Genomic DNA, 8,443 nt, shown 5'->3' on the forward strand with positions numbered 1-8,443 from the left:
ACTACCGCCTCAAGTGGGTCCCTGATCCCTGTGTATCCTGACTAGCAGACTTCTCCCAGTAGGGGCTGACAGACACCTCATACAGGAGAGCTCTGATTGGCATCTCTGTATGATGGTGGGTATCCCCCTAGAATGAAGCTTCCAGAGGAAAGAACAGGCAGCAATCACTGCTGTTCTGCAGCCTCTGCTGGTGACACCCAGGCACACAGGGTCTGGAATGGACCTCCAGTAAACTCCAGCAGACCTGCAGCAGAGGGGCTGACTGTTAGAAGGAAAACTAACCAACAGAAAGGAATAGCACATCCATTCAGAGACCCCATCAGAAGGTCACCAACATCAAAGACCAAAGGTAGATAAATCCATAAAGATGGGGAGAAACCAGCGCAAAAATGCTGAAAATTCCAAAAAGCAGAATGCCTCTTCTCCTGCAAAGGATCACAACTCCTCGTCCCCAAGGGAAGAAAAATGGGTGGAGAATGAGTCTGACGAATTGACAGAAGTAGGTTTCAGAAGGTGGGTAATAACAAACTCCTCCGAACTAAAGGAGCATGTTCTGACCCAATGCAAGGAAACTAAAAACCTTGAAAAAAGGTTAGAGGAACTGCTAGCTAGAATAACCAGTTTAGAGAAGAACATAAATGACTGGATGGAGCTGAAAAACACAGCACAAGAACTTTGTGAAGCATACACAAGTATCACTAGCTGAATCAATCAAGAGGAAGAAAGGATGTCAGACATTGAAGATCAACTTAATGAAATAAAGATAAAAGACAAGATTATAGAAAAAAGAATAAAAAGGAATGAATAAAGCCTCCAAGAAATATGGGACTATGTGAAAAGGCCAAATCTACATTTGATTGGTGTACCTGAAAGTGATGGGGGAGAATGGAACCAAGTTGGAAAACACTCTTCAGAATATTATCCAGAAGAACTTCCCCAACCTAGCAAGGCAGGCCAACATTCAAATTCAGGAAATACAGGGAACACCACAAAGATATTCCCTGAGAAGAACAACCCCAAGACATGTAATTGTCAGATTAACCAAGGTTGAAATGAAAGAAAACATGTTAAGGGCGGCCAGAGAGAAAGGTCAGGTTACCCACAAAGGGAAGCCCATCAGACTAACAGCAGATCTCTCTGCAGAAATCCTACAAGCCAGAAGAGAGTGGGAGCCAATATTCAACATTCTTTAAAAAAAAAAGAATTTTCAACCCAGAATTTCATATCCAGCCAAAGTAAGCTTCAAAAGTGTAGGAGAAATAAAATCCTTTACAGACAAGCAAATGCTGATTTTTGTCACCATTAGAACTGCCTTACAGAGCTCCTAAAGGAAGCACTAAACATGGAAAGGAACAACCAGTACCAGCCCCTGCAAAAACATGCCAGTTGTAAAGACCATCAACAATATGAAGAAACCGCATCAACTAATGGACAAAATAACCAGCAAGCATTATAATGCCAGGATCAAATTTACACATAACAATATTAGCCTTAAACGTAAATGGGCTAAATGTCTCAATTAAAAGACAGACTGGCAAATTGGATAAAGACTCAAGACCCATCCGATGTGCTGTATTCATAAGACACATCTCATATGCAGACACATATAGGCTCAAAATAAAGGGATGGAGGAATATATACCAAGAAAATGGAAAGCAAAAAAAGCATGGTTTGCAATCCTAGTCTCTGATAAAACAGACTTTAAACCAACAAAGATCAAAAGAGAAAAAGAAGGGCATTACATAATGGGAAAGGGATCAATGCACTCTAGTCACTTCCACTCAACATTGTGCTAGAGGTTCTAGTTAGGGGAACTGGGAAAGAAAAAGAAATAAAAGTCATATATATTGGAAAGAAAGAAATAGACTTATCTCTATTTGCAGATGACATAATCTACATAAGAAGTCCTAAAGAATCCCTTTAAAAAACCCATAACTACTAACAAACTAATTAAGCAAGTTTATGTTATGCAAGACAAATGTAAAGAAATCAGTTGTATCTCTATACATTAGCAATGAACATCCAAAAAGTGTCATTAAGAAAACAATGCTATTTGCAATAGAATAAAAAAGAATAAAATACTTTTGAAAATTTTAACAAAAGAAATGAGAAATTATACACTGAAAACTCTAAATAATTGTTAAAATAAGTTGAAAAATATCTAGATAAGTGAAAGACATCCCATGTTCATGGATAATATTATTATCTTAAAATTAAAGACTTAATATTAAGTCTTTAAGATGCCAATGCCCCACAAATTATTATGCGGATTCAACACAATCTCTATCAAAATCCTTGCTGCCTTTTTTTTGGCAGAAATAGACAAGCTGAACTTCAAATTCAAAAATGCAAGGGACTCAGAATGGCCTAAACAATTTTGAAAAAGAACAAAGTTGGAGGGCTCACACTTCCCAGTTTCAAAACTTAGTACAGAATCATTAAGACAGTGCAATACTGGCTCACATGCATATGTACATGCATGCAATACTGGCTCACAGCAGATGAATATTGATAAAATAAAATTGTGAAGCCAGAAAAAAAAAAACAACTTCCTTTACCTGGTGAAAATACCCTGTAGCATAATAATTTACTGTTATAACATCAACCCTCTTGCATGCTAAAGCTTTTATACAACCAGAAAACATGCACTGAAAATTACAATTGGAATCCCTTAAAAATGTTTAAATGGCCCACCAGCTGACCAAGTGTACCTAAAATTTTGTTTTCCCAGGAATATGGGACCAAACATTGGATATAAGCTATTTTAGTAATTTGTTAAGTTACCACACAAATGTATTCAATTTGGATTATTTTATCTTTTCCATGATGAGTCATGGAACGCAGAATTTTTAATAATAAAGGCTTTAAAGACTCGGGAAGGACAAGGTGGCCATCCTGCTGGTTCTCCATGAGTCCATGCCTAATTAACATTAGAGCCTCTTGAATACCAGTTGATTTTCCAAATTAGGTGCATAGCATTGATAACTAATTATCATTAGCACTGATAACTAATGGGTTATCATAGGTAATACGACTGAGACTGTGGAGTTTATTCAAATTGTATATTTAAACAATTTCAGTATCAGCTGGTTTAACATGAAAATCTGACAAGGTAGTTTCTTGGTATTTAATTTTTTGTTCTTGGGTTAGTAGGTTTATATAAGAAAATCTGGTTATTCTGTGATTTAAAATAACTTAACATAAGGCTGGGTGCAGTGGCTCATGCCTGTAATCCCAGCACTTTGGGAGACTGAGGTGGGTGGATCACCTGAGGTCAGAAGTTTGAGACCAGCCTGGCCAACATGATGAAACCCCATCTCTACTAAAATTACAAAAATTAGCTGGGCATGGTGGCAGGCGCCTGTAATCCCAGCTATGAAGGAGGCTGAAGCAGGAGAATTGCTTGAACCCAGGAAGCGGAGGTTGCAGTGAGCCCAGGCTGTGCCACTGCACTCCAGCCTGGGCAACAGAGCGAGACTCAAAAAACAAAAAACAACACAAAACAAAAAAACCCGAATAACCATAATTATAATGGAGAGCATAAATTTTAGACATTCAAATTTTAGAAATCCCATACAATTTTGGAACATATATTAGTGTTATTTACCAAAATATAAAATAAAGATTGAACATCATTTTGACAATCCCAAGTACCTAAGCATGTCAAATAATCCTGTTAATCTCTTTTCTGGATGTTTTCAGGGGCCCTCTCTCTGATCCATCCAAAAAGCCAGGCATTAGGAAAGACAATTTTGAAACTGCAGTTTGATTTTGGAATTCTAGATTACCATAAATTATTTTGCCAAAATGATGACTCAGAAATTTTAAAGAAGCAAAAACTTTTTATTACCTTGTATTTAAAAAAATTATACTGTTCTTACACACCTTGCATGTAAAACTATTTCTAGTAGTCTTAATTGCATGTTACAATGTTGATTCTTACCAATTTAATTTTAACATAAAACCTGTTATGTTAATTATGTGCTAGGTGTTGATAAGATCTGATTGTTTCCAGCATAGCTAGGGGTGTGGCCAACTCCACATATCCCCAGGACTTACCTAGCTGGAAAGCAGGCAAGTTAAACAATTCTCGAAAGACAAAGAAGCAGCTTATAACCTTAAAGCATTTAGCAAACCTAATATTTGGACATAATTTAGGCCATATGTTTACATTTTGAAGACATTTGTATTTTACCAATAATCTTTAAAACTGTTTATAAGATTACTAAAGTTATGTGAACTAAAAGCCATTACACTTTTTACTTACTTAAAACAAAATATTTGATTTAAGCTCATTATTAAACCAATTAATTAAAGCTCTTTGTAGTAATTAAAACATTACAGTGGAGATAAACAGTGACTTTGGTTTGCACAGAGAGAAAGAGGCCAGAACTGTCAAACTGACTGGTAAGAAATTCTTAACTTCAAATTCTATTTACAAAAGTACATTCAACATGCTTAAAGTATCAAGAAGCCTAAAACTCAAAAAATTAGTTTAAGGTTAAAAGGCTAGTGTGCTCCATTAACTCCTGTAAGCCTGACCAAGATAGCTTAGGAATTCCAGATAAATGGTACAAAGGGTGACTTGATAGAAATGCGTAGGAAACAAAAATAACTATTCACAGAAGCAAATAAGAGCCTTCCACTAGAACCTAAAAGAAAATCATGGTTTTATATATACATATGCATGCATAAGCAAAATCCAAAGGAAATAGCAAACAAATGAAAACTAGAAGCAAAAACAAACAGAAAATCAACCTGAAGTTTTTTGTATTTAATCTTCCCTGGAGGCTACAGTGTCACCCAAAGCTCCCTCAAAAAACTACGCATAATATTTTATTCCTGATACATAATTCAATGTCCTTAAGTTTATTAATATCATCATCTATCCTGTGCAATTCAGAAATTCACTTTAGACACATTTTTAAGAGTTTAAAAAAAGAGGAAAGAAACACGAAATGCAGTTTAACAGTCAAAGACAGGTTTTGTTTTGTTTTGTTTTGTTTTATTTTAGACAAAACCTGAGAGGGGCTTCTGGCTGATTTCGGTCAGGAGCACTTTCTCTTACAGACTATATGAATATATATTGGTTTTAGGCTGAGGGAGTTTATTACAAGTTTGGAATGTTTCTGTATGGGGGAGAAGTTTATGGCAGGTTTGGAATATCTCTGGGAGGAGGGGAGGTTATCTTGGGGCTGACAGCTTTCCAGCAGTAGGGTGTTATCTCTGGCCTAGCATGTCTCTGGATGGGGAGGAGTTTGTAATGTTTCTTGTTGGAGATGTTATTTGTGGTTTAGGGTCATGCTGACCTTTGCCATTAGACTGCTGTCCTTTGGATTTAGGCTGTTTTTTGATTAATTTGAATTTTAAAATGAGGTACTTGTTCATGATGGCGATACTCCTGTTCTGTCAACATGACCAGTAAGGACTCCAGTAGTGGCACTATCCACATAAAATAGTAAACATAGTGTGAAGCAATGCAAGCATGTATGTTGAAACTTGGCTCCACACTAAATCCAGCTTCAGGCTTAACTGTATGTAAAAAAAAAAACTGTCAAACTGCCAATGCATTTTTTACAATACTTCTTACTTTACTTTAATCAAGATTAAGAGCTTTAACTATGAAAATGTTAATTAGCCAAATGTGTCCAATTCTTTATCAGGTTTTAAAGAATATTTTATAATATATTTTTTCCACATTTTTCTCACCTACTGAATGGTTCATTATCACATTGTTTCAAGAATAATCTTTTCAAATCTGTAATTTGAACTACCTTTTGGATAACTACTGAATTAGACAATTTTTTTTTTCTTGTCTCTTTGGAGTCTGGGGAGTTACTAATAACATAATCCTAATAACATAACCTTTTCCGGCACATTTTGTATACAGAATTACATGTTAACTAGAATTCTTATCCTAACACTTAATGAAACCCTAAAATGTAAGAAATTCTTAACTATCAGATATGGACACTTACCGATAAGAACAATTCCACAATTTTAGAACACATTTCACTACATTACAACCCTTTCTTAATTGGAAATGACCCAGATATGAAATGAGCATCAAAAATAACTTTTAAGATTTTAATTTACACAAAGAGTTTACCTAAAGCATTTATTCCATTCATTGTACTCAGTTGTTACACTTTATTATTATTATTATTATTTTTTGAGAGTCTCGCTCTGTCTCCCAGGCTGCAGTTCAGTGATGCGATCTTGGCTCACTACAACTTCTGCCTCCCAGATTCAAGTGATTCCACTGCCTCAGCCACCCAAGTAGCTGGGATTACAGGTGACTGCCACCACGCCAGGCTAATTTTTTGTATTTTTAGTAGAGATGGGATTTCACCTTATTAGCCAAGATGGTCTCGATCTCCTGACCTTGTGATCTGCCTGCCTTGGCCTCCCAAATGTTACACTTTGAACAAGAGAGACATGAGACATCAATTAACACATGTAAAATAAAATTGGTTCCATGTGGAAAGTTAGGACAACTCAAACTGGGGAGGGGGGTTGGGAACTTCCAGGTCACAGATAGGTGGGAAAGAAATGGTTGCATTTTGTTGAGTTTCTGATTAGCCTTTCTGAGGGAGGCAATCAGATATGCATTTATCTTAATGAGCAGAGGGGTGAGTTTGAATACAATAGAAGGCAGGTTGGCCCTAAGCATTCCCAGCTTGAATTTTCTCTTCAGCTTAGTGATTTTGGAGAGCCCAAAATATTTTCCTTTCATAAGTTACTCTCATTCATCAACAGAAAGCATGAAAACCAAGATCATTTTGTTTTGGCTGAGTTTATAGTGTTATAACCTTCTGTGCCAAACACTGACATGTTAAAATATATACAAAGACAAACATAAAATTCAGACAAAATGTATGCTGACAATTCAGAAGGCATTTCTATTTTTATTCCACCAATAATTTTAAAGCCACCTTGTTCAGTAAAGTTATATTTGAGTCGCATGAACTTGAAAATTGCTTATACTTATTTACTTAATTTATGAGCACTCCTACTTAGGAGCCAGTTTGGTAGACACACCATATGACAATAAGTGTACATACAAATTAACACATTAGACCTGTATACACACACATAAACAAAGATCCAATAGCTTGGAACATCAGCCATGAGATAGCAACATAAGCTTGCTGATTTTACTGTTTGCCCAAACAGATAATTCAGTGAAGTCTGTGAACCAAAATTTCTGGTAAAGGACTCTCCATGGCAGATTTTTAAAGGCCAAACCTCCCCAGACTCCAAAGAGTACTGGGGCCAAACAGCACTAAATGAGAGTGTCACACATTAACCAGGTCCCTTGCTTAAGACAGGAGTACAGAAGCCTGGATACATGCAATGTCATCCCACTTTCCCATTCAACCGCAAACTACAGGTTCCAAACAATAGTGGGGATGAGCAGTATTGCAACTCAGAGAAAATTCTAAGGAGGGCTTAGTACTAGACTTCAGAACCTCTGCCAAGGGCCTCTCCTTTCGAGAGGGTGAGGTCTGAAGAATTCCCCTACCTGTGCATCCCCCAATCTTAGAGTCAGATATCTCTGACCTTAGGAGTGTACCAGTGCCAGTTGCATGTTTTCCCTCCAGAGGGAGGGAGGGAGGAAGAGTTTTTATTTCTACAACCAGTTACAAGGAGAAGGCCTGGAAATTATTGGCACGCCAACTCAAAATTACAAAGTTTTCCAGAGCTTCTATAGCTTCTAAGCTCTATATCTACATGTAAGTGTGCATTCGTCTAAAGACATATGTGTTTACTTCTTTTAAGCAAGGTCTGAGTCCTGAAGACCTTCCTCTGGAGTCTCAGTAAATTTGCTTAATCTCAGTGGGTACAGGTGCTGGGATGATTACACTTGTCTCCTGCTAAATCATAAAGGTTTGAGAAGTTCCTTCAGACCCCCTAACTTTTTTTGTGGAAGCCTGAAGAGTTTCTTCAGACCCCCAATAAAACTTGTTTAGTCATGCTTTTAAGGTTCAGGAAAGGCCTGGGGAAAACTCTTGGTGGACTTTTGTTGCATTCCAGGCTTTGTATAAGGACACTGGCTTTTTCAGCTTTTAGTGTTTAACTTAACCCCTCAGTCAGTGCTGAAACAGTTGTTACAGAGGCCTGTGTTAGTGAGACCTGGCCTGCCACATCACCACATCCCTTAGCCTGTTTGGCTAAGGTTCTTTCAACACACTGAGGCCATGTGAAAAGTGAAAACGCATGCCTGGCACAGAATAAGTGCTCAGTAAACACATCAATTTGCTTACTGTTTGGAAGGAAGCTTTATCACCCAATCCCTGATTTAAGGTAAGAGTGTATATTGCCAAGTAGTTTGTTACATTTTCTTACACCTTGATCATTTTGAAATTATGCATATGGCATTACTCAACTAAGAGATTGTGAAAGGAAAAATAAATGTTGGAACCCCCAAATCACTAGGCCG

The sequence above is a fragment of the Pongo pygmaeus genome, chromosome Y (assembly GCF_028885625.2).
Source record: "Pongo pygmaeus isolate AG05252 chromosome Y, NHGRI_mPonPyg2-v2.0_pri, whole genome shotgun sequence".
NCBI lineage: Eukaryota > Metazoa > Chordata > Mammalia > Primates > Hominidae > Pongo > Pongo pygmaeus.